The sequence below is a fragment of the Durio zibethinus genome, chromosome 22 (assembly GCF_047325235.1).
Source record: "Durio zibethinus cultivar Kanyao isolate XHJ-2024 chromosome 22, ASM4732523v1, whole genome shotgun sequence".
Lineage (NCBI taxonomy): Eukaryota > Viridiplantae > Streptophyta > Magnoliopsida > Malvales > Malvaceae > Durio > Durio zibethinus.
The window spans coordinates 4,241,614-4,269,484 of record NC_143183.1 but is presented as its reverse complement, the minus strand read 5'-3'; the positions used below and the strand labels follow the sequence as shown (position 1 = coordinate 4,269,484).

Below are 27,871 nucleotides of genomic sequence, written 5' to 3'. Positions count from 1 at the left end.
CTTTTTGGACAATTGATTGACACCTTAAATCTCTTGTTCAAGACTTGTCTTGTGAGGCTTGACAGTATAAAAAATAAAATATTAGAAAATTTTAATTAATATTTTAATAGATTTTAAATAGATTTTAAAATTAAAATTAAATAAAAATATTTTTTATTAATTAATAATTCTTGGGTTTAGTCGACCTTGAGTTTCGAATTGAGTTAAGCCTTACCAGCAATGGCATAGTTAATAAATTATTTTAGTCGGATCATATTTCAACTTTCATTATAAGAAAATACAACAATTTTATATATTATATTACTAAATAAAAAAAATTTAGATTAAAGATACAAAAATATATAGTATATAATTTTATTATTTCTTGAAAAAGTAGTACAATAACAATAAAAAATATATATCTATGCATGTAAATATCTAATTTTATTTAAAATAATTTAATTAAATTTAATTTCAACTTTGATTTGAGCATATCAAATTGAGCTAATTGTTTTGTATGGGCTCAAAAGCCGAATGATTTTCTTAAGCCCAAAACCATTTTGTTTTCTTTTGTTTTATTTTATTTTATTTTGTCAATAAAAAATAAAAACAAATAAAAATAAAAAACAAAACAATCGATCTAGATTTTCAAATATTCAAAACCTTCAAATCCCTGAAAATATAGGATTCCATCCCAAATCACTCTTAAAAAAAGAAAAAGCCACAAGAGGGCTAATTTTTCTCAAGCAAGGACACCCGGCAAAAATCCCCACCTGCGAACTACTGCCATTACACTGCCAGCCAACACCCAACACCTCTCCTATCACAACAGCCTCCATCCATCAACAAAACCCAACAAACACCTCAACACAACATCCAAATTCTAGCCATTCCAGCATCATCATTGAAAAAAAAAAAAAACAAAACAAAACACCAAGCGAAGATCATAGCCAACGCAGCAAAAGATTTTGGGGAATTCAAATGGTGTAAAGATAGGGCATTAACAGAGGATTAACATGCTAAACTATCAGGATAATCGGACGGCGGTGAGATGGTTTTTTGTTTACTTTAATTTTCAAGCCAAAATTTTGATCTAGTATTTTCTAAAGGTTTTTTTAGGAAATCTCATTGATGAGGAGAAATATTATGGGGAGGAGATACTAAAATTTCAGGTTCATCAAAGGCGACAAAGTAATTTTTCGGTGGTCTAAAGTTTTTAATCAAAATTTAAATTTAAGGAATTTCTAGAGGGTTTTTGAGAAATTCGAATGGTAAAAATTTAGTTAAAATTTAATGATCATTGAAGGTGACAATTTTGGCTTTTTTTAATTTTTGTGGAAAAAGATAAATATTTGGAAGAATATAAACCGTTAGATTGAAAAATGAGGTGGAAAAGAGCATTTTGGAATTTACAAAAACTTTTCTAACACGGATGACTGACAGTGAAGAGCTGCAGCTGACGATGGCGTTCGTAATGATTACGGTGGTAAAAAAATTTTTAGAGAGAAAAAAAAATTGAAGAAGAAGAAGAAAATGAAAGAAGTTCAATGTTTTTGGGCTATTTATACCGTAATAAAAGCAACGACGTTTTAAAATTATAACCAAGCCATCAAGCCAAGCTAAGAACCGAGTGGAGCCGCAAAGCCTATCCGAGCTGCTTCAAGTCATTGACCATGTTAAATCGGTTGATCGAGCCATTTGACTATTGATTGAGCCGTTGACCAACGTTGATCCAGGGTGTTTTTAATTTTTTTACTTTTTTCATTATTTTTATTTTATTTTTGTGTTACATTAAAAATATTTTCAAATTTGTGTAAATAAACAAAACAAAATGTTTGAAATTATTTAAAAACAAAATTGAAAAATACTAAGGAAAATGCTGAAATATCAACATTTTCTTAGAATAAATTTTGAAAATATTTAGAAAAGAGTTAAAATATCAATTTTTCTTAAATTCTTTGAAAATAAAAACAAAATAAATAAAAATCTTTGTTTCAAAAACACTAAGGAAATAATTGAAATATCATTTTTTTTTCATAGAATAAAATTTTGAAAACATTTAAGAAAAAGTTGAAATATCATTTTTCCTAAATTCTTTGAAAAATAAAAAATAAAATAAACAAAACAATTTTAGAAAAATGCTAACCAAAAGTTTAAATATTAATTTTTTCTTAAAATAAAATTTTGAAATAAAAATCTTTGTTTCAAAAACACTAAGGAAATAATTGAAATATCATTTTTTTTCATAGAATCAAATTTTGAAAATATTTAAGAAAAAACTGAAATATCAATTTTTCTTAAATTCTTTGAAATATAAAAAATAAAATAAACAAAAAAAAATTTAAAAATCTAAAGAAAAAAATTGAAATATCAATTTTTCAATTCTTTAAAAATAAAAATAAAACAAATAAAAATCTTCGTTTCAACAACTCTAAAAAAAAGTTGAAATATCTATTTTCTTTAGAATAAAATTTTGAAAATATTTAAGAAAAAGTTGAAATATCATTTTTCCTAAATTCTTTGAAAAATAAAAAATAAAATAAACAAAATAAATTTAGAAAAATGCTAACCAAAAGTTTAAATATTAATTTTTTTCATAAAATAAAATTTTGAAAATATTTAGGAAAACTTGAAATATAATTTTTTTTCCTAAAATTGAGGCAAATAAAATTTAGCTTTGAATCTTCCAATGATAGAATTACGAGATAGTTGTAATAGCAATTTTGGAGCAAATTCCTATATGAGATCTTATTTTCTAGGTGCTACTAAAATGTTAAAGTTTTTAAAAACCTTTGGAATATCAAAGGTTTCAATAAAAATTAAAATAAATAACAAAATAAAATTATATTTTTTAAATCTAAAGGTGTAATCTGTATAAGAGTAACAATAAACATCATGAATACTCTTGAGATAAAACAGTAATTTTTATTAAAATATTGGAGTAATTTAAAAATAATTTTTAATGTTAAATTCTTTTGAAAACATTTTAAAGAAATTTTAATAAGCTTAATGGGTAATACAAAATCAATTGATATCGTCTTCGGAAAAACATTATAACTTTTTTTATATGTAACTATACTAAAAACTTCAATCTTAATTTTGCAAATCAAAAAATAGATTAGTGACTAATTACACTTAAACAAGAAAAAAAAGGTGACAACTCTGATATTTTACATCTAATAATCAAGTCTCTAATTCGATACATTATGGCATTGCCTATAACTTAATTATCCATGAATTTTATAAGTAATATTAGGTTTCATTTGGTTCTTACTTTGTTACTTATTTTTTATAAAAAAAAAAAATGTTAAATAACTAAAACAAAAGTTAAATCCATGGCAGCAATAGATTAAAAAAAATGTGTTTAAATACTTATTTTTTAATAAAACAAAAGTTAAAGGCTAGTTTATTGTGAAAATATATTTAAAAAAGACATCACGTTTCACGTTTTAATATTCTTATTAGTATATAATCAGATTGTATCAAATGAAAAGTATTTAACCCTAATTACAATATAAATATAAAGGCTTTTTAATTTTCTTTTTTAAAGTTATATATTACTCCTTCTCTTTATAAAAATGAATGAAAATTTTACTTATTTGATTTTTTAGGTTTTTATTTAAATTTAGTGGAATTAATATTAAAAAATTGCACAAAAATTTACTAATTGCACTTGTTTTATGCTTGGGTTTTTTAGATTTAGTAGAGTCCATTGATCTTACTATATATTGTATATGAAGCTACACCTCTGCCTATGGATAGTCCCATTTATGGACGTATCAATAAATTTTTAATATTATAATTATAAAATTTAAAATACATATGTTTATGTGGATGAACTAAACCAAACCTTGAACAAACTTATTGATGTGAGAGGCATTAACTAAATCCAACTCGACTCACGAAAGCCTCTAATATAATAGATACAAATAATTATCATTATCATCTATATAAAAATAAGACTATATGATATTTTTATTTTATATCAACTATATAATTTTTCATTCAAAAATTAAATTCTAACATTTTAAAATAAAGCCAACTTTATATATACACACATATATATATATATATTCACAATTTAGAAAAATTAAATTTGAACGAAATGTTAAGAAGGTGTAATACTACTAGTTAACGGACTAACTTAGTCAATAACAACCCAATTTCAAACCAAATTTCCATTTAGTTAAAATAAAATAAGGCTATCCACTTTATTTTTGCTTTATGATATAACCCACATATAAAAAATCAAATAAAATAATCTTTGTTATTACTACTCAAATATCCAGGGCTTGAAACATGGAAATTATTACTTTTTTGTTAAAATATATCCAAAATATTTTTGCGATATATATCAACTTAATTGTATATTTCTATAGAGTTAATTACACACTTTTAATACTGAGTTTTAACAAAATGTACAAAATCAATAGCTCAAAGAAAAATACACAATTTATATCTTAAATTTTCAAATATTGTATCATATATATGAAATTAAATTCTAACATTATTAATCTGGCTGACTATAAAATATTTACCTAATATAATTGTGTTATATGCATGTCATCTATCAACAAATAACAACCCAATTTGAAACTAAATTTCCTTTGAGAGAGTCTGTTGTTTAGCTAAAATCAAATAAGGCTATTCACTTTATTTTTTGACTTCTGATTTCAGCGCACATATAAAAAAATTAATAAAATAATTTTTGTTAATTAATACTCAAATATCCAGCACTTGAAATTGGAAATCATTTTACTTGTTTTGTTAATAAATATCCAAAATAGTTTTGGGGTATACATTAACTTAATTATATATATCTGTAGAGTTAATTATACTTTTAATATTAAATTTTAAAAAAAGGACAAAATTAGTACCTAAAATAAAATTATATAATTTACATCTTAAATTTTCAAATACTATGTCATATAAGCTTAAATCTTAACAATATTATTTATCTAACTCGATTGTATAACATCTATTTTGTATAATTATAATTATGTTATATGCATTTCGTCTGTCAACAAAAAATACTAAATATTTTTCTAAAATTTCATGTGGAGGCTGTGTGGCATCCAATAATTTTTCGAACCTGGTAAAATTTTTACTATCTAAATAAAAAAATATAATTAGCAATGAAAATGGTATGATAGATTCGTGATATATACATAATTGATAATATTAATCAAATGCCACGTATATAAGCTGGTTAAGTTAGAGGTTTTAAAAATTGATTCAACAATTATACTTAAGTTGAAAGATGTTGGTGTAAATGTGTAATTAACTGAAAAAATACTGTGAATCAGTAGGCGACCAAAAGTTTCCAAATTTCATTCAATCAAATTGGATGAAAGACAGTAATTAATTAACTTAATACAAGGAAAGAAGACAGTAATCTGAGGAAACCCTTTACTTGGTATTGTATCAAATTGAAAAAGAATCTTATCTAGAACAGCATGAGTTTTTGGTCTGCGTTTGCTTCAAGCCATCACCATTCTCAAAGGCTTACCCTACTGACAATTAACTCAGCTTTGTATGAATCAGAATTCAAGACTTTTCAGCTCACATTGTTATAGATCTCTCTGACGAGGATTTCAAAAGTAGTCCTGACATTGGTGGAACCAAGTGCAGATGTCTCAACGAAAAATAATCATTATGCTTCTGCCAAGCTTTTACATTCTTCCAAACTCACTTCCCTGATATTTTGTCAAATCACATTCGTTTCCCACCAGCATCCTTGCCACGGCTGTTTCAGAATGTGCTGAAAGTTTGTTCCAAGATCATCAGATTTTGAGGATATTGAAACCAATATGAAATAAGTGACATTGCTCATACATATAACATGTATAATCCAGATTGCCCACCCCTTTCCTGCTTCTTCACAAGGTGTCCTTTCAGTTTTTATTGTGATATCAAGCATCAATCAATTCTATATTATGTTATGCAGAGTAAAATCTCCTAGGTCTAGTTAGACCTGAGATTAGATTCAATGTTTGTTTCATATCAAATACATATAAAACACGAAAATTATTATGTATATGAATTATATTTTTTAATTTTTGTTAAACCCATATATAGTTTGTCATTATTTTTATATATTTTTTAAATTATTTTCATGCAAGTCTAAAATTGTCAGATTTACCTAAATCCTAATACAATTTGCTATCTCCAAACTTAATTTTACGACAAAAAAAATCCCAAGACTGTAGTTTCAAGAATTAAAATTCTCAGACATTTATCCAAAACTCTCAGAATTCCACCAAAGCAGCCAATGATTTCAAGCCAAAAACCAAGAAAAATGAATACGTTCTCTCCAACCCAAAATCCAGAACAAGAAGAAATACTTACAATTGAGTTCATCAAGCCATCGAGCAACATTATAAAAAGCAGCTCTCCTGCTAATATCATAAACCAGCAACGCACAGAAAACAACCCGTAATAAAGCACAAGTCAGAGCAAGAAAACGTTCTTGGCCTGCAGTGTCTCAAATCTGAGCCTTAGCTTCCTTAACATCAATTTCCACGCTCTGTCTCACCCGCTAAGCTTTCTCTCCAAAGTAATAAATCGTGTGGTACTTGAATGGATACTTTCATGCAAGTAAATCAACAATAGCTTGAAATCTAAATAAGCAACCAACAAGTCACAAGTTAATTTTAAGAATGCACAATGGTATATCAAGGCATGGGTGCACAACAAGACCACCCCTGATGTCCCGAAAGAAAGTGAAGTTTATTAATATCGAAAATAGTACAAAAGTAGCATCAAGTCTTCTCTACCATCATCGGACCAGAGAGGCAATTTTAGATGGGTATTTTAGCATAGATACCATTACAATATTTGAAGTAAGAACACTTTTTCCTAGTACATGAGATCTACCCTCCCTTTAGCATCTCTACTTGGTTATGACCCTATACAAGGGTTGCTCATAACATTTTTTGCCAGGTCATGATTTTATATAAGATTGCCTCATCACATCCTCCCCCACCTAATCTGTCAACACCCTCACATCTCATCGACTTGTTGGCCTGAAATTCGTCAATTTTCTGCTTGAGCAATCAGAGGTCATGGTCTCTCTCCCAACTGATTTCTTCTGACTATAACTCCTCCCACTTGACTAGATATTCGTGGACTATTCTTTGAAATATTTGAGTTACCTGTAAGCTAAAATCTTTTCAATCCGACATTCTGAAGTGGCTTCGTGATAATACCAGCCCTAGATGATTCGCTTTGACTTGCATCTATGGCTTCGTGGTAAGTTTGTGTTTCTGGTTGAAATTGGAGATAAAAATAGTGAGACTGAAAGTGATGGTAGTAGGACAAGTATAGAAATCATAGGGGAAATCTTACAGGGCATGTTTGCTGCAAGAAACTGATTTCTGGCTGAATGACAGCTTGATTGGATCGGATCAGATTATATTGGAGGAGAAACAAGATTTTTGTACGCAAATTATTTATTGCCGATCAAGGGAATGAATAAGTTGATAATGGTTTTAAGCTTACAGATAAGTATATTTGGGTTCTTTCTCCATTGACAAAGCAGAGCGTTTATGTTAATTCAAGTCGGTGGCTTTGTTTTTCTTAATCACTTTTTTTTTAAATTTCAAAATCACAACGCCAGTGATGAGCTCACATTTATTAAAAACTAGCTTTCAAGCTCGCGCCTTGCCGCGGGAGTAAAAATGATATTAATATTACCAATAATTTAAGACAAACAATTATGTTAAGCATATTAGAATTGCATTGCACAAATTCTATTGTTAAACCTATGCATAACTAGAAACTTCCAGGTTGCAAATACAATTATATCACAATATACTTGGCAATTCAGGGATATCATCTAAGAATCTCCAAGATCAGAACAAACTCAGCAAAGTATACAGTAGGAAACTTACAGCATCTGTTATTGGGGGTGAAGCAGTTCGTCTTTCTGGAGGACCAGAAAATTAATCGATTAATTCATTAATCAGTAAAAAACCAACTGTATTATGGCCAACAGAATATTTATATAGTCACTGTACCTCTGACGCAGGAACAAAATATTTACCAGAGAGCAAACTATGAGCCAGTTTTGTTCTGTCGCACAGCCAGATTCATTGGATTAGAAAAAGTAAGAGGCAAAGAATCTGAAACTACTTATTAAATACACGGCAGAACAAAACAGGCAATGAAATATCAAGTAACTCAACAACCACACACATCAAAATAAGAAGAAAAAGATTTGTAAGTTGGTGGATCAGTGATGCAACTGTCATGACCTCCGTTATGTGCTGACGTGATGATGGCATTTTCTCGCACATTGGCTTTTTCATTTACATCCTGAAAAATGAAGAACAGGTTCCAAATCCAACCTATGCTCCGTTTGGAGCTTTCTTGTGCTTCATTCATTATTTGCATACACTCTGATGTAAATCTGAAATCAAAATACTTAAGAAGATTCCCACATGAAATGAAATTTGTTGTCATAATCAAACTATATTAAGCATAGAATCCATAATTTAAAGATTTTATTTCACTATGCAATTGCTAAGAAATGGAAAAGGAAAACAAATACCATCAGCTTTAAAGGTTCTTAGAAGGAATATTAACCAGCAACCCCGGAAACCAAGCATCTGATTCGCTTCAGATAACCTTTCAATTCTTGAGAAACTTCATCTTCAGTCGTGCCAGTCTCTGAAGTTAATTTACTACAATCTGTTCTAAGTCACCCTTTGGAAGGAATTCATGACGTAGGGGGTCCAACAATCGGATTGTTACTGGAAGGCTTGGAATTAAAATGAAATTCACACTCATCAATAGAGATGTAAACCAAAAAGGGGCAATAAGATATTCTATGCAAATATTACACACCAACAAAACTCCAAACAGGTTGGCATCACACTGTAAGAGAAGCACACATGCTCTAAAAGAAGCACAAAAGATCAGTAGTACCATCCATTGCACGGAAAATTCCCTCAAAGTCAGATCTCTGATAAGGGAGTAAGAGGTTAATAGCTGCTTTCCTCTGTCTGCTGTTACTGCCATTATCATCTTTATGACAGCCTTTATCCTCTCATCTAAAGCAAAGAAATGAAAAGGATTCCAAAACGTAAAGCCCTTAGAAATATATTACCAGATATGAAGATAAAGGTGTCTGCTTTCCATGCAGACCCGAAAATGCATCTAGGACAGAATTTGATTTGACATCCCAAAATAGTATGTTCTTTCATTGGATAGATTTTTTTGGCTGCATGTACCTAATCCATTAACCAATACTTGGAATGTAATGACAGATTTGGAAATAAGTGTCACTCAACAACTACCAACCAAATCAATCTTCCTTCTTTACAAATTCTGTTCATATAAAGGACAAATTAAAAAAAAAAAAATCAAACACCCACAGCTAGTAATGCAATGTTCCAAGAAAACAAGCTAATAATAATGACTATAATAGAATCTCGTCAACAAAGAAGAGATGTCCTAATCCAAAGACAAACATAAGGAATCAATCACTCAAAAATAATTCCAGCATAAAGTTCACTTATTAAAAAGCTACTAATAATCCTGTTTTTCTATGAACTGCCTTTGTTTTTCATTCTTTTTCTTTTTACTCACCATGCACTTTGTAACTTTTATACATGAAAAAAAAAAAAAGATCAAACATAGCTTTTTTAAGTCCTAGATATGAGCAGATTAGATTCAAAAGTGAGAGGTATCTGATATGGCCCTGCAAACTTTGGGAATTGAGCTTAAAAAAGGGAGGAAAAAGGTGCAATCATGATGTCGCAAAATCAGGTTGACGGACCCAAATTAACATATTATACTACTACTACTACTCTTCGATGGGGTACGGTCAGTACTTTTCTGGTTAGCCCCATCCTAACTGCGGAAGGCCTATGGCAATTGGCATTGGTGAGTGCCGAGTCGACCCCAGCTTCTCAGGTTTCTTTTCAGACTTTTCAGCTGTAAATAAAAGTTTGTCAGATGTTTGTGGCTCTTTTCAATGCGTTCCTATGTATATTTGTAGGCTTTAGTATACACATAAATGAATATATATATACATGGACTATAACTTACTACCACGATTATTGGTATATCTCCTTCCCCATTTACCTTTAAATTCAAAGAACAAGCATTGGGTCTTATATAATAAGTTTAAGAAGCATGATTAAGTGTTGAAGTTTTGATTTCAAATAGTATATACATGAAAAGGAGGAACACTGAACTAAGCTCAAAATAACACAATGGAGCTAGTTCAACTCAATGTGACTTTGGTTGCTGTTAAATCTCGTCTTATTTTTAGAAAAGAAAGTTATATCAGCATGAAAAAGCATGTCAATACTTTGATGCAATAATGAATTTGTGCATGGAACAATCACATTCAAGTGTTTTGCTTCAGTTTAAAGCACAGTAAGATTTGTAAAAGAAGACTAAAGCAAACATGTTTTTTTTTTTTTTTAACATAAAAGTTTAGGTAAGCCATGACTACTCATTTCAGGATCAGATGCTTTCTGGTCACTGTGTGTGATTTTGTGTGCCACTTTAAACTGCTGAATTGCTTGAAATTTGTATAATTTCAATCGTCTTAGTGTTTATTTCCCAAGGGTTAGACACCAATGGAAAACTATATGAAAATACAATAGCCTTGTTTTTAGCATTATAGAACTTTCACATCAAATACTTAAAATCTACTGCTTAGATTAAGCCAGAGGGAAACAAAGAAAAAAAAGTTTATTAAAAGAAAGCAAACATTGTATAAGTGCATGTATAAGTATTAGTTCTTAGATTATTGCATAACTCAAGAGCTCGGAGAGGTGCTGAACAGTGCTTAAATGCCCATTCCTACATATGAAAACAACATCCAACAATGAACGTGGTAGAAGATGCAATAAGCTGATCGACAGAAAAATGAGCCTTAAAATATTACATTCAAACTTAAGCAGAATATTAAAGATGACAACAGATAGTGCCATAAGATAACGCAATAAATTATTATGGCTTTTAAAAAATCAAGAAAATGACTTTTAACATATTTTATGATGATGAAAAAGGTAAACGCATCATACAAATAAGCCAAGTATGTACTTATACGACTCTTTTTTTTTTTTTTTTTTTGCCAGCAAGATGCACAATTTTTATGCAAAATATTGAGTACAAAATGAATGCTTTTGAAAATAAAAAAAAAATACCAAAAACTTGCATGCAAAGCTAAATAAAAAGTGTATACTAAACATGCAAAGAAAGAAAAATGGGAAAGAAAAATTACCCATGAAAATTGAATCTCAGATAGACTATTGCTGAAAACCCGAAAAATTCATCTTGCTTTTATAGTTGGAAGAGTTTGCTCTTCATATACCTAACATGCAAACATGAAAAACCTTATAATCGGAATCCTTACAGCTTAAAATAAAGTCAATGATAAAAAAATAAATTAACCGAACCTAAATTGTCAGTAATAAAAAGTCATTAGAATTTCAACTTACAGATTTTTTGTCAGAAGCTGAGAAATCGAAGGATTGGTTCGACGTCGGAACCCACTGTCGGTCTTCATCTCCATCTCCCGATTCAGATTCTACTCCAACACTCTTCTACCTAAACATTTCAAAAGAAGAAAAAATTATTTTTAAAAAAATTGTCATCGAAAGAAGTTCTGAAAAACTGTCGGAAAAAGTGCAACGTTGAGAAAAGAAGAAACACCCACAGTTGAATTTAAGGTCTTTAAGCACTTGCTACTTAAAAGAAACCAACCCAAGAATCTCATCTTGTAAGAAACAGAAACATTCTCTAAATCTAATAATTCTCAAACTTCCACTAAAACCGCAAAAGTTCTTCGATTCCTTTCCAAAGGTAATGGATTCAGTGTTTGTCGTCTTTGTTCAAGGTCTTGAACATTCCATTCTCGGGGCAACTCATCATCTCTTACTCTTTCTCAACCGACTACCATTCTTCTCCATTTTTGAATGAGCTTTTTTTGTTTTTTTGCTTTCTCCCCTATTTGCATTTTCAAGATGCATTTCCCTTCAAGCGGTCGGAGAAGCTTCCGTGGAAGCTTTATTTCCACAATTACCCCTCAATTGACCTTTTTAACGTCGCTTACTTGTCCTTTCCAAAGAAATTTCTTGTAATTCGAGATATCACTCCTCCACAACTCTATTAATCCCATAAAAACCTGTTCAGGGGTTACACCAATCCGATCGGTTGGCTTCTTAAAAATTTTGTCCGAAGGTTGATCTGGTTTTTCAGATCAAGAGACTAGAGAATTTTAAAAATATATATTAAAAAGTTAATATTTTAAATATATTTAAAATTAAAACTAAATCAAAATTAATTTTATTAATTAAAATTATTTTGAATCTAAAAGCTCAAACTAAAAAACTTTTATTCAAAATTCGATTTAAATAGTGAGCTCGATAGGTTTATGATATTGGTAGACTCTAGTAATCAAAATAAAACCTACAGGGACTATCCATTGGAAAGGGAAAATGATTATTGTTAATTTATAGAAAAACTCGTTTATGGGTCGAGATTGATTAAAGTTCGGATTCCATTTGATCCAACTTGAATTATTATTTAATAAAAAGTTTTTTTATTTAAATTTCATTTTAAAATATATTTTAAAATATTAATATAAATATATTTATATTTTAATATGTTTTGAATAGGAAGAAAGCTTATTCAGACTTCCATTGAATAATTGGACCGGATCTTGGGCATCGCTTAAAAAGTGCTAGCCAAATCTAATTCGGCTTGATCCGATCCTATAGGACACTTTCACTCTTAACCACTGACAATAAACAAAGTTTAAAATGTAGTCCATGCATTTTGAATTCTAATAATTGGTTTTATTATCTATATTTTTAATACGGGGATTTGAATTCTGTTTTTCAATAATGAAAATATGGATTTTTTTTAACTTTTAATTAATTTTTAATTTTTTATCTTATTATTTATCTAATTAAAAAAATATTATGCGCATATATTTTGTTAAATCTATAACTTTCAAACGTTAATTTTAATTATATATCAATTAATTTAAGAGTTAACTAATAAAATAAAAGTACATATTTAAGTCAAAAATGTGGAATTGATTTTAAATTGAATAAAACGAATAAATACATTTCATATTTATCAAATTAGAATATCCTAATCTTACTATAATAGATGTTAGTATAATGATACATATTTTTATTATTTTTCTCGTAAGTATATGTTAATAATTTTTTAAAATGTATTTGTTTTATTTTTAAATATTAATTCTTTAATTATCTTTTCTCTTTTAGCCTTTGTGGTATTTTAACTATTAGACTTATATATTTACATGAAAGATAAGTAATTTAAATGATATATTACTAACTTATTTATGTTAAAAATAATGATTTATTATATTTATTTTTTTATTTCATTATTTTTTATAATTTTCATAGTTTTCTTAATTGTTATGACACTTTTAATATATTTTACGTCAATTTATACTCATTTTTATTTTTCTTTTCATGCTTTTACATTAATAAATTTTTTAAAAAGCTTACATATAGCATCTTGTGCTTGTTGCGATTCTTTTTTTTTTTTTAATTTTTCTTACTATTATTTTCATATATTTTTGTCAGGACATAGACTGAATGATTGAAAGTAAAAAATAATTCATATAATTATTTATTTGTAATATCAAATAGTTTATATAAATCTGTTCTATGAAAATATGAGAATACGTATTTGGATATAAATACAATACTAACGGTGAATTAAATTATAATGAAAAAAGAAATAATCATTAATGATATTATATTAACATTTATATTTAATAAAAATTTTAGATTATTTAATATTTATAAAATAAATAAATAACTATTAAACTATTTTTATGATAAATAATAATTGTATTAATAAAAACATTTTTAAAAAATATTTTATTATATTAATTAACATAATTATTTTATATTTTTTAAATAAAAATAATAAATAATAAATTAAATTATAAAACTACTTTTATCTCCTTTATATGATTGAAAGGGTAAATAAAATAAAATAAAATAACAATCCTATGAGGGATCACTGTACCAACAACCTCTAGAGAGAAAAAAGCAGGTTTTCGCACCACTCGCCCCACAGCACAAGCATCCAAATTTGAATTCAGTGGGATTTGCAGAAATTTTCATAGAAAATGTAACCCCATTGGGGTTACGTTTAATGGGGTTACATTTAATTCCAAGTCAAACTTAAAATTATACTTGGACCGATTAGATATAATGAAAAATTTTCTTCGAAGAAATTTCATGGAATCCAAGATATAACACCAACAAACAGTTTTAATGATAGTGACATTGGTACGTCGTTGCAAGTGTTGCCCTCCCTTCTTTGAGTCTAATTTGGTGGAAGTCAACACGGTTCAATGGAGTAAACTCTACGTTAAAACTATGACAATTTTTAATATAATAAATACTCACTTTGATTAATTGGGGATAATTCGTTAACATGAAAGAGGCCTTAATTTCCAATTCCATTAACAAATAATGGATTTTTTTAATATCTTTTATTTTGAAAGGCAAAAAAAAATTTTATTCATGGAAGATAAACGTAAATGACGTTCTTTTTTAGCAAATTTCAAGTTTTTTAAATTAAAATAAAAACATTTTTCTATTTTTTTATTCTTATTAATATGACAATAGATCCATTTTGCTGATATATATGATGATAACGTGTAATATAACATCCATGTCAATTGACGGCTTCTTATCGGTTGAAAAAATCACATCGATTTTTTAATTAAATGTGTTAGTCTTTGAGGGTAATTTACTTAACAAATTTGAATTTAAAATATTTGATTGAAATTTTTTATTCTTTAAGAATCAAATTAAGAAAAGTATTACAATAAAGGGGCAAATATTTATTAAATCCTATGAAATTTCCTTGTGCGATTTTCAGGGACAAGTGCTCTCCCATCCTACCGAACCTTAGGAGAGCCACAAAATCTCATACTTTTGATGTCGAATTCAAGTCCCATACCTTACAATTAGGATCATAACAATATTATGTTCGTCATTCTAGCAACTTCCAAGATTATTGAAGAATCATCATCCAAAATAATCATATAAGGAGTCATCATAATCGTAATTATACCGCAGATCTGTAAATTAATTAGCTTTATATCCTGAAGATATCGCTTGAACATGTGGCATTGAGATAAGAATTTGATCCGTGTTTGTCCAAATAATATTTTTTAGTGAAATTATGTTTAGAAATATTAAGTTCATTGACATTACAACCCCCTAGATTGATCGGGGGTAACATGTAACTTCGAAATTGCGGTAATTAGTGGGAGAATGGAAAGAGATGAGGAGAAAGGAGAAAAAAAAAAAAAAAAACAATATTTGTACACTCGTGTTCACTTCTATAGGAGAGAAGAGAAAAAAGATAAGGATCAAATAGAGTATTACACCATCACAAGAAAAACACTGAAATTGGCACTTCCTGAAATCACTAAGAAGGTAACATAAAGAGAAGGGATAAAGTTGTGTTTCAGGCTATTCGCTCAGCAACACTTAACAGCATCTTCTCACTTCTCTTTTTTACATATTTTTTTTGAGTAAAAATCCACTTACATCAGTATAAATTATACAATTTTTTTGACTATTAGATCAAAAATAAATTTATCATTAATTTAGATTAAAATAATATTTTTAATTTTAACCATTTTGATTTAAGGATAAAAAAAGCGTAAAATTTACACTAATGTAAAACACTTTGTTTTTTGGTTTTCTACTTAAATTTTATTTTATGCTTTTTTCTTTTCATTCATTTTTTAAAAAAATAAAAAGAAAAAAGAAAAAGATTTTACCAAAGGAATCTTAATTTTAGAGAATTATTAATCTCATAGCAAGGCTTTGTTATGGAGCCTTTAGTTATGACCCTTGGTTGCCCAAGTAAATTTTTTCTTCTCGTTATCGGTAACAAGAGGCGGACAAGGGAGTAGACCGCTTCCTGCATGAATAGTACAACGTTCCTGTCTTCCTCCTATTAGATTTCTCTGAATCACTTCATTGACCTTCTTGCCTACGATAAACCCAAAAACAAAAACAAAGTACTGAACAACTCAAGAAAGAGAAAGAAGATACAACTTAGAAGAACTCAGAATCTAGAACTTACACAAGTAACACTTACCTAGGTGTGTGTTTCTGGTAGAAGCCGGAGGTAAGAGTAGCGAAAGTGATAATAGCAGGACAAGTATAGAAAGGACATGGGACATCTTACAGGTCATGTTGGCTAAAAAACTGATTTCTGGTTGAAGCCACTGGCAGCTTGATCGGATTGGATTGTGATTTTTTTTTTTTGGAGGAGAAAGTGAATTTTTGGTACTCAAATTATTGCTGATAAAGGGGATGAATAAATTTTTAATGGTTTAAATAACTGCTTAGGAATATGGACAGTTGGGGTTCATGCCCCTTGATATAGGGTTGAGAGAGTATAGTCCACGAGTGTCCTTTCAGTCTTCTTTTTTCTTCTTTTGTATTTTGACAAGTCTAAAATGGTTGTTGGTGAATGATTTTTCTTTTCTCGTCTTTCTTTTAAATTTTGAAATGATGATGCAAGTGATAACGTATAATTAGATATCAATAATTCTTATTACCGCTAACATGTGTTATAGAGTATTAAATTTTAAATTTTAGTTATGAGAATTCAATTTTTAATAATTTCAAATATATATATATAAAAGAAAATTTTCATTGTCGACAATGATGCTTTATTCTAGTAGAATATTGAATTTTAACTAAAATTTAATTCTTGATAGTTATAAATATTTAAAAAAAAATTGAAATACTATCATCCTAAATGATCACAGTAATAGGAGTCATCGTGATCAAAAAAATATTTTACTTGTGTCCAATTCAACAAGAAAGAAAAGTGAGAAAATCAAATAAAAGAACCAAATAAAGTATTTAAAGAAAGAATTAATATTTGATACATCATCAATGTAATAAAATAAATAAATAAATAATAGCATATTGGTTTAGCAACACTTTAAGCATCTTCTTACTTCACTCTTTTTTTTTTTTTTTATCTTTGTCATTATGGTCCATCCCATATAATATATATATATATATATATATATATATTTTATAGCATTCGTACGTTGTTGTGATTCTTAATTTTTTTTTAATTTTTCTTACTATTATTTTCATATATTTTTGTCAGGACATAGACTGAATGATTGAAAGTAAAAAATAATTCATATAATTATTTATTTGTAATATCAAATAGTTTATATAAATCTTTTTTATGAGAATATGTATTTGGATATAAATACAATATTAACGGTGAATTAAATTATAATGAAAAAAGAAATAATCATTAACGATATTATATTAACATTTATATTTAATAAAAATTTTAGATTATTTAATATTTATAAAATAAATAAATAACTATTAAACTATTTTTATGATAAATAATAATTGTATTAATAAAAACATTTTTAAAAAATATTTTATTATATTAATTAACATAATTATTTTATATTTTTTAAAATAAACTTAAAATAATAAATAATAAATTAAATTATAAAACTACTTTTATCTCCTTTATATGATTGAAAGGGTAAATAAAATAAAATAAAATAACAATCCTATGTGGGATCACTGTACCAACAACCACTAGAGAGAAAAACGCAGGTTTTCGCACCACTCGCCCCACAGCACAAGCATCCAAATTTGAATTCAGTGGGATTTGCAGAAATGGGTTACGATTAATGGGGTTACATTTAATTCCAAGTCAAACTTAAAATTATACTTGGACCGATTAGATATAATGAAAAATTTTCTTCGAAGAAATTTCATGGAATCCAGGATATAACACCAATAAACAGTTTTAATGATAGTGACATTGGTACGTCGTTGCAAGTATTGCCCTCCCTTCTTTGAGTCTCATTTGGTGGAAGTCAACACGGTTCAATGGAGTAAACTCTACGTTAAAACTATGACAATTTTTAATATAATAAATACTCGCTTTGATTAATTGGGGATAATTCGTTAACATGAAAGAGGCCTTAATTTCCAATTCCATTAACAAATAATGGATTTTTTTAATATCTTTTATTTTGAAAGGCAAAAAAAATTTTTATTCATGGAAGATAAACGTATATGACTTTTTTTTTTTTACAAATTTCAAGTTTTTTAAATTAAAATAATAACATTTTTCAATTTTTTTATTCTTATTAATATGACAATAGATCTATTTGCTGATATATATGATGATAATGTGTAATATAACATCCATGTCCATCGACGGCTTCTTATCGGTTGAAAAAATCACATTGATTTTTTAATTAAATGTGTTAGTCTTTGAGGGTAATTTACTTAACAAAATTTAAATTTTAAATATTTAATTGAAATTTTTTATTCTTTAACAATCAAATTAAGAAAAGTACTATAGTCAAGGGGCAAATATATATTAAATCCTATGAAATTTCCCTGTGTGATTTTCAGGGACAAGTGCTCTCCCATCCTAATTGTTGTCCGAACCTTAGGAGAGCCACAAAATCTCATACTTTTGATGTCGATTTCAAGTCCCATACGTACCTTACAATTAGGATCATAACAATACAATCTTCGTCATTCTAGTAACTTCCAAGATTATTGAGGAATCATCATCCAAAATAATCATATGAGGAGTCCTCATAATCACAGTTATACCGTAGATCTGTGCATTAATTAGCTTTATGTACTGAAGATATTGCTTGAACATGTGGCATTGAGATAACAATTTGATCTATGTTAGTCCAATTAATATTTTTATAGTCAAATTAAGAGTAGAAATATTAAGTTCATTGACATTACAACCCCCTAGATTGATCGGGGGTAACATGTAACTTCCAAATTGGGGTAATTAGTGGGAGAATGGAAAAGGATGAGGGAAAAGGAGAAAAAAAATATTTATATACTCGTGTTCAATTCTATAGGATAGGAGAAAGAGAAAAAAAGATAAGGATCAAATAGAGTATTACACCATCACAAGAAAATCACTGAAATTGACACTTCCTGAAATCACTGAGAAGGTAACATAAAGAGAAGGGATAAAGTTGTGTTTCAGGCTATTCGCTCAGCAACACTTACAGCATCTTCTCACTTCTCTTTTTATATATTTTTTGGAGTAGAAATCCACTTACATCAATATAAATTATACAATTTTTTTGACTATTAGATCAAAAATAAATTTATCATTAATTTAGATTAAAATAATATTTTTAATTTTAACCATTTTGATTTAAGGATAAAAAAAGCGTAAAATTTACACTAACGTAATAATTTTGGTACTCAAATTATTGCTGATAAAGGGGATGAATAAATTTTTAATGCTTTAAATAACTGCTTAGGAATATGGACAGTTGGGGTTCATGCCCCTTGATATAGGGTTGAGAGAGTATAGTCCACGAGTGTCCTTTCAATTTTCTTTTTTCTTCTTTTGTATTTTGACAAGTCTAAAATGGTTGTTGGTGAATGGTTTTTCTTTTCTAGTCTTTCTTTTAAATTTTCAAATGATGATGTAAGTGATAACGTATAATTAGATATCAATAATTCTTATTATCGCTAACATGTGTTATAGAGCGTAGATATCAATTTTGTTCAGATCTACTATTTTAATTTTAATAATAATATTAATAATAATAGTTTTTTTTTAAAAAAATAATTATTAATTATAATAAATAAAAACAAAAAAAAAAAGAGAAACAGAAAAACAGAATGTAGGGTGGCTGACGTTGCTCCCGCCGTAGACCAGCCACCCTACAGCCCCCTGTCAGCCCATTGACGCCCTTTGAGCAGCTCCCTTTCAGCTCACCTACAGTCACCCTACAACCACCTAAATCCCCCTAATTGAAGCCCTTTAAAATTTCTAGCCATAATCCCCTTCAATCTCTCTCTGGGAATCCCCTTCAATCTCTTTTCGACCCCCCTCTAAAAAAAAAAAGCCTTCGAACATACTACCCTCAGCACCCTTTCGTTTCGAGCTCAAACACCAAGCCAAACTCTTCCTTCAATAACCCCAAACACCCCCTAAAATACCCAAAACAGAAACGCAAAAACAGAAACAAAAACCAAAGACAAACAATCCTCCTCGTAGGGAGGAACTTCAACGCCAAGGTCCTTGCAAAAGCAAAGAAATCATCAGTTTCTTTAAAAAAAAAAAAAAAGGAAAAGAAACAGAAAGCTTCAAGCCCCGATCTAAGTCGATCGGGGCTGTTTCTGGTAAAACGGACTTCAGATCTGAGAAGATCTCATTGAAAGGAGTTTCTGGAAAGGTTTTGGTGTTTTCAACCGCCGACGACCACTGACGACGGTGGACCAGGCGGCGGTAGGCGCGATGCTCCGACGGTCGGATGGCAAGACAGCCGGAGCTCTCCCCTCAGAGCTCTCTCTCTCTCTTTTTTTTTTTTGAAACAAAAAATAATGAACCAAAAAAAAATCTGTAGCTATATATAGGAAAGCAAAACTCAAAAACGATGTTATTTAGGGAAAGACCCAAAACGACGCCGTTTTAACCAAGAAGGATCCGTGCGTGGACTCGGATCCGATCCGAGATTCGCGCAAACCGACCCGCCAACCCACTTCAGCCAACCTTGAACCGGTCCAGTGAATCGGTCTGAGCTGGTCCGAACCATAGACCGCTCAGCCGAACCACGCGCTGAACCGATCTCTTTTCGGTCCAGCCGAACCGGTCGTTGACTGGACCGTTGACCGGTCCGGTTTAGGTAAAAAAATTTTTTTTTTGAATTTTCTAATTTTTTTCATATATTATTATTTTTGTTATTTTAAGTATATTTTTATTTATGCATGACAAATTTTTAAATTTGTTAGAATAAATGTTTAATTGTTTTAATAATAATAAAATTAAAAACAAGTAATAACTAAAAATATGTATTAAAAATACTCAAAGAAGTGATAATAATTTTTATTATTTTTCCTGCCTAGATGTTGGAGGGAATAAAAAATATTTTTCTAAAAAATAATTCTGCCTAGATGTTGGGAAATTATTATTAATAAATTTTCATAAAAAAAAACATAAGAAATTTTTAAATAGTTTTCAAAAATTATAAAAAATTGAACCTGCTCTGAAAGTCCGCCTAGATGATGGAGATTTTTAGAGATGTTCGCGTTTTACCTAAACCTTAAACACTAATTTTTAATTTTCAAAATCCTAAGTTTTTAAAACTCCTAAAAATCCAAAATCTCTAAAATCCAAACCCCCTAAAAATTCAAAATCCCTTAAATCCAAACCCCCATAAAATCTGAAGCCCCTAAAATCCAAAACCTCCCAAAATCCAAAATCCCAAACTTTTAAACTCTTAAACCTAAACCCCCTAAATCCAAAATTCCTAAAATCCAAACCCTTAAATCAAAACCCCAAACCTCAAAATCCAAACCATAAAATCTCCAAACTCTAAAACCAAAACCCTAAACCTTCCATATCCTAAAATTCAAGCTTTAAAACCCTCTAAACCTTATAACCAAACTTTCAAAACCTCTACTCAAACCCTTTAAAATCCAAACTCCTAAAAATCCTAAGGACACGTGTGAAAATTCTATTTGAAGCAATTTGTTCCCGAATATCGCCTAGGTGATGGGGTATTTAGGAAATTTTACTTCGTTAAGTCTTTTCACACGATTTTTTAATTTGCATCAACAATAAGATTAATAAATAAAAAGTATAATAGTAAATTAAGATCTTAAATATAAACAGTCGCACCTAAGCTCTGCCTAGATGTTGGAGAGTTAGGGTAGTCTCATTATACTTAAGAATCCAACTTTTAAATTATATTTCATTTTACATAACAATCATTGACATACACACATTAGCATGTTATTATTAGTATTTATTTGTACTATTCTGTCTTTAATTTTTATTTGTACTATTTTTTAAAAAAATTATGATATTACAAAATAAAATAAAAATAACATTCCGAAAAAAAAAATTCTTGGTACTCTGCCTAGATGTTGGAGAGTCACCAACAATTTTCTATAAAGAGTACTATTTCATTTTAAGGATTGTTGTGTTAAATCTTAAGCGAAAAGAGTTATTTTAAATTCTGCCTAGACGATGGAGAAGTTTAAGATAATTCTTTAACTTAAAGATTTTCTTAATAGTTCTAAATAAATATTTTAGCAAAATTTTATTTTTTTTAAGTGAAGGGAATTAGTGTTAAATTTCAAATTAAAATCATTTTTATCTAACACAAAAAATAACGCGTAATTAAATGGTATCAATTTATGGGCGTTGTGGGGGTGCTAATCCTTCCCCACCCATAACCGACTCCCGGACCCAACCTGGTTTTTCGTAGACCGAAATTATCTTTTTGATAAACTTTAAATCTGTTTTTATAGTTTTATTAAAAAGATAAACTTTTGGGTGGTCAATCACACCCTAACAAAGATTGATGGTGACTCTCACTTTTTATTTATTTTTTTCGATTTTAAAACATCATCTTTTACGTCTGGCGGTCCCAAAACCGTTACGACAGCTTGACGACTCCATTGGGGACTTGTTTGAGAGTTTGGCCAAAATTTTAATTATACGCTATTGACAATGGTTGGATTTAATTGATTTTATTTGATATTTAATTTAATTTCTTTTATTTTATTTTTTGAAAACATTCATGTTAATAAATAAAATAAATTATGTGTTAGTTATTACTTCATTTGATTTTGTTTTTGGTATGATTTATTCATGTTATTTTAATTAATACATTATCTTGCACACACTTTGCATATTCACTCGCATGTATGAGCTCTATACCCGGGCTCTATCATTTTTAAAAGGAAGTGAAGTAGCTACGCTCTCATGAGGTGATAACCTCCGTATTTGCTAGTAAAACACTTCCACTCAGATTGAACCCTTTTCGTTAATAACCCATAATTGGTGAGGATCGGGGAACCTCACTAGTCTCTAATAGACAATGATGTGAGGAATAGTCGGGAACCTTTAGACATATAAATCCTAACCCAACATATCGTGAGCCATAGGAAGCCTGCCTAGGATAGAGCCATGCCACCTTTTTAGAAAATTACCAAAATTAGGACATTATACATTATATTATTTGGTTGTATAGTTGTTATATTATTTCTCTTACTTGTTTGTTTTGAATTCTCGAGTCATTTTTTTATTTTTTATATTCTTTGATTGTGTGCATTATATTTGAATATGTAGTATTTATTTTAGGTCAATCATTGAAAAAAAAAAAGAAAAAAAAAGACAAAAGAACATTTCCAAAGATTAAGGATTTTTTTTTAATTTTTTGTTTATTGGCCGAATAAAGACTAATTTTCAAGCTTTATTTCTTTCTTTTTTCCTTCTCAAAATAAAAAAAATTTCATATTTTATTTCATCCTTCGTATTTCATACATCATACATGTATCTCACCCCATGTGCATTATAATAGGATAATACGTGCATTCCATCCTATCCATATCAATAGGTAGCACACGTATTTTATTTCATGCACATGCATCCCATGCACTTCTTGACAAGTAGTACATGCATTCTATCTCGTTACGTATCTTAAGACAGTGTTTACCTTATTAAGCCAGCACAACACATGCACTGCATTTCATACATACATATCTCATACATATATATCTCATACATACAGTAGGTCCATGCATTCCATACAAGTATGCTGTATTAGTCATAGGAATACATCTCATCATTTACGTAAATATGTCATTGCATTTCATGCATATAGATTCATGAATAATAGGGTCGTATGAAACATACATTGCATTTCATATCCCACCATTATTGCAACATAACATTGCATTTTTTTTATTTTTATTTTTTTGCATATACATTTATGGTTGATGAAAATTTTTATTTGGGTCTTTGTACATGTAAAAATTCATTGTCATAAGTATATATGCATTTCGTGACATTCTCATATTCATGTATTCATAAACATACTTTGTGTGTCTTTGTTTTTATGATATTCATTCAATAAGGGTAATAGTCTAAAATTTTTTGTCTAAGTTCTAGAATAAAATGTCTATCTTGGTGGGGTTCAGAGTGACGAAAATGGGAGATCAATTGGAAGCAAGGATTAGTGCTCTGGAGTTGAATCAATAGGAATTATGGCTTTGAGCTTCGAGAGATGAAATAATAGATGGCTCAATTGATAGAAATGGTTAGAGGTAGTGATGGAGTTGAGTTTGTTCCTCCTCAAAGACCGTTGTCACTTCCGTCAAGTCAAGGTCAATTGATTCTATTAGTTCCAACACTCTGCCAGAGTATGCTAAAGTATTGGGTGATTTGAACAGTGATCGAAGTATGGGCGAACTCAAAAGAGGAATGGGTGAACTAGCCATGCAAATGACTGAGCTTAAAAGTTTGATTTTCAAGAATAAGCCAGCTGGCTTCAAACAACCTTCACAAGCTATCTCGAGTCCAAACTCGCACCCAAATCTTTCTTATGACCATTTTCAACCTCCTTTCCAAACACCTAGGATTAGGCCCCCAAGTGTTATGCAACCTTCAAAATTTTCACACTTGAATTCACGTCCCCCACCTCACATTTCACAATCGCTTGTTCAGTATGCTATCTAATCACCACTTTATCAGCCCAATCTTCAACCCAGAGTTTTTCAATTCACCTCGAGACCAACTACACCAGCACCTTTTTAGCAAAGCAAACCAACCATAGGACAGAAAAACTCTGGTAACACCAAAGGAAAAGCCCCTATTGATCCAATACCCATGTCTTACACAGAGTTATACCCGCTACTCATAGGGAACTTCCTCATTGCCCCTATCCCTGCTGAACCTCGCAAACCACCTTTCCCTGAATGGTATGACCCCAATGCTCGATGTGAATACCATTTTGGCATCATTGGCCATTTTTTGAAAAATTACACAACTTTGAAACATAGGGTGCAAGGACTGATAAAAGTCGGATATTTGAGTTTTGATGCCAAGATGAAGCCAGTTATTCACAAGAACCCTTTTTTGATCCATGTCGAAATGGTAGGTAGTGCTGCAGCCAATAGTAAAGTTAGTCAGGATGATGAATAAAAAGCTCTTAAGTAAAGAGTTGTCTTCCCTAGTAATCATAGTCAACTATTTTTTAGATGAGACAAAGAGAAGTGAGAGCAAATCTGGTACTTTTTAGCCTCAGACCTAGAATGGTTCATAATGTGTAAACTTGATGCTTTTGAAAATGAATGGAAACTTTTTTTAACCTAGATTTTCTATGAATTGATGCATCTATTTATTTTATTGGCGTGCCTAAAAGAGTGTAAGAAAGAATGATGGTTACAAGTATGTTTTCACCAAATTTTTGAGACAGAAAGGATATATCTAAATGACCCATTTTGAATGTAGGATGGAATTCAAGTTTTCTCTCACCAAAGTAACAAAATTTGACTTGCATATCATGCATCATTTGCTTAAATTCATTGCTTTTTCATGCCAGCTAAGGACAAGGAATGATAATTGTAAATATATTTTCGTCAAACCTTCGAAGTAATTTTTTTTATATAATAGAATTCATGCCATGCATTTCTGACTTTTGGTAATTAATAAAAGGTTCAAGGATAGCTATTCTAGAAAATGAGGTCCGTTGAGTCTGCACACTTATAGCATTCGAGTCAGTACCGGAATCATGAAAAATAAAGATGCTAGTCGAATGGACAGAATAGAAAAGGCCCAAAGAGAGATCGGTGAAACAGTTACAGAAATGCAACAAAACATGAACAGACAGTTGGCAGAATTAAAACAAATTTTAGCAGAGTTGACTAAAGGAAAAAGAATTGTTGAAACACACAGGGCAAGGGAGGAAACAGCTGTTGAGACACCATTGTATCCATCTAGGTTTACATATATTCAAGACTTTCATATTCTGCAGGCACCTCCAGTAAATCATCAATCTTATATTGGCCTTTCTGCCAAGATGCCATCAATTCAGGCAAATGTCAATCCTGGGCATACTCCTCATGATTTCACTACTGTGCCTAATGTGGATGATCATAAAGAATTGAAAAAATTAAAAAGGGTGCCAGATCCATCAAAAGATATAGTGATGAAAGATAAGTATGATCTGTTGGAAGGAAGATTAAAAGCAATTGAAAGCCATGATGTGTACGGGAATGTTGGCGCCAATGAGCTTAGTCTAGTGCCTGATCTCGTTATTCCATCAAAATTCAAAGCCCTAAATTTTGAAAAGTATAACGGAACTGGATGTCCTAAAATACATTTAGCTCAATACTGTCACAAAATGGTTGGGTATGCTGGTGATAAAAAGCTACTTATTCATGTCTTTCAAGAAAGTTTGACTGGGACAACAGTTAATTGGTATCATAATCTGAAAAGCACTCAAATTTGTACTTGGAGAGATTTTTTACGGACATTCTTGAAGCAATATCAGTATATGTTGGAGTTGGCTCTGGATCGATTAACCCTCCAAAATATAAGAAAGAACCTAATGAGAGCTACAAAGAATATGCTGTTAGATGAAAGAATATGGCATCACAAGTACAACCACCTCTTACCAATAGGGAGTTGAATTCCCTGTTTGTGGATACCCTTCCTTCTCTTTATTATGATAAGTTGATCAGCAATACTTCATCAGAGTTTACGAATTTATTATTTGCTGTGGGTAGAATTGAAGATGGGATAAAAAGGAGAAGAATTATAGATACTGGTGATGAGAAAAAAAGAGATATTTTTACAAAACAAGCCTAAGAAATAATTGTTAAAGGGCAAAATGAGAGAAATCTTAGCATGATGCAAGAAGATCCAACGGATGATTATTCACAATGGCTACCATATTGTCCTCAACCAATATTTTCGATCGATGATTTTCCTCGACTACTTCATCTGTGTGCTCAAATTCCTTCACCATGAATAGAACCAAGGATCAACTTAAGCCATTCACAGAGTCGTAAGAGAAAGAGAGCCAAAGTGTATCATTCACTTTCAATACCTTACACTGAGCTCTTTACTTTACTGATAGAGAATCATATGATCTCTGTTATTCTTGCAAGACCCAGAAAGCCTCCGTACCCAAAGTGATATGATCCTAATGCTAAATGTGAATTTCATGATAGAGTTAAAGGGCATTCCATAGAAGATTGCACTGCCTTCAAGGATAAAGTTCAAGCTTTGATCGATGCAGATGATGCAAAGTTTAAAAAGCTAGTTGGTAGTTTTGATGATTGATAGTAGTAAAGTTACAAGTTAGTGATGCTAAAGTTGAAACATCAAGAGGGAAACTTTTGTTTATGTAACTTTGAATATCATCTCAAGAGTATGATCAAGATGATAAATTCTTTTTGGTCAAGTCTTAAGGTTTGCATTGCATGAGTAAACATTATGCATCATAGTGTTTTATTTCGTGTAAGTTTCAATATATAGTTAGTTTTTTTTAAAAAAAAAAAGAAGAAAGAAGATGTTAGATGTGAATAAAGCCCCATGTGGTTAAGTACCAAGGCTAGAGAAATTCTCTTGAAAAAAAATGAAGTTTTGAGTCTAAGATGAATTGGTGATCACTATTAAAAATTTTCCAAATACCTAAATGCCAATTTGCTCATTCAGTTGATCCCATTTCATCAGTCATGACCCCTTGATAGCCTTAAATTTGAATTTGTGAACCTCGTTTTCACCTGATATTATTGGCAATATTCTTTTCTAAGGCAATGAACAAATAAAACAGCTATTAAAAAATGTATGGTTCCTAGAAAATCAAGTCTATATGACTTTCTTTTTTTAGAATTCAAATGTGATAATTGAATATGACAAGATTATGCTACAGTTTCAAAATTTTCAAATCCAAAATACACTTAAGCATACTACCATTTTAGCTTTTTATCCCAAAATTAACCCAATCCTTTGTCTTGAGGTATATTTGTCAGAAAAGAAATACCTCATTACCTCTAAGGTAACT

The 27,871-nt window shown here is 29.8% G+C and overlaps 2 long non-coding RNA genes across 2 annotated transcripts; both read right to left on the bottom strand.

Moving 5' to 3' along the window:
• Window positions 1-6,678: 6,678 nt before the first annotated feature.
• Window positions 6,679-12,160, bottom strand: LOC111307040 (uncharacterized). Its single transcript, XR_016332080.1, has 7 exons — window positions 11,657-12,160; window positions 11,439-11,547; window positions 11,222-11,311; window positions 8,827-9,032; window positions 8,235-8,740; window positions 7,998-8,052; window positions 6,679-7,906 (listed from the first exon to the last, which is right to left on the bottom strand). It is a non-coding gene; the product is annotated as an uncharacterized LOC111307040 (long non-coding RNA).
• A 3,149-nt stretch (window positions 12,161-15,309) lies between these two features.
• LOC149512496 (uncharacterized) lies at window positions 15,310-16,454 on the bottom strand. Its single transcript, XR_016332013.1, has 2 exons — window positions 16,114-16,454; window positions 15,310-16,005 (listed from the first exon to the last, which is right to left on the bottom strand). It is a non-coding gene; the product is annotated as an uncharacterized LOC149512496 (long non-coding RNA).
• Window positions 16,455-27,871: the final 11,417 nt, after the last annotated feature.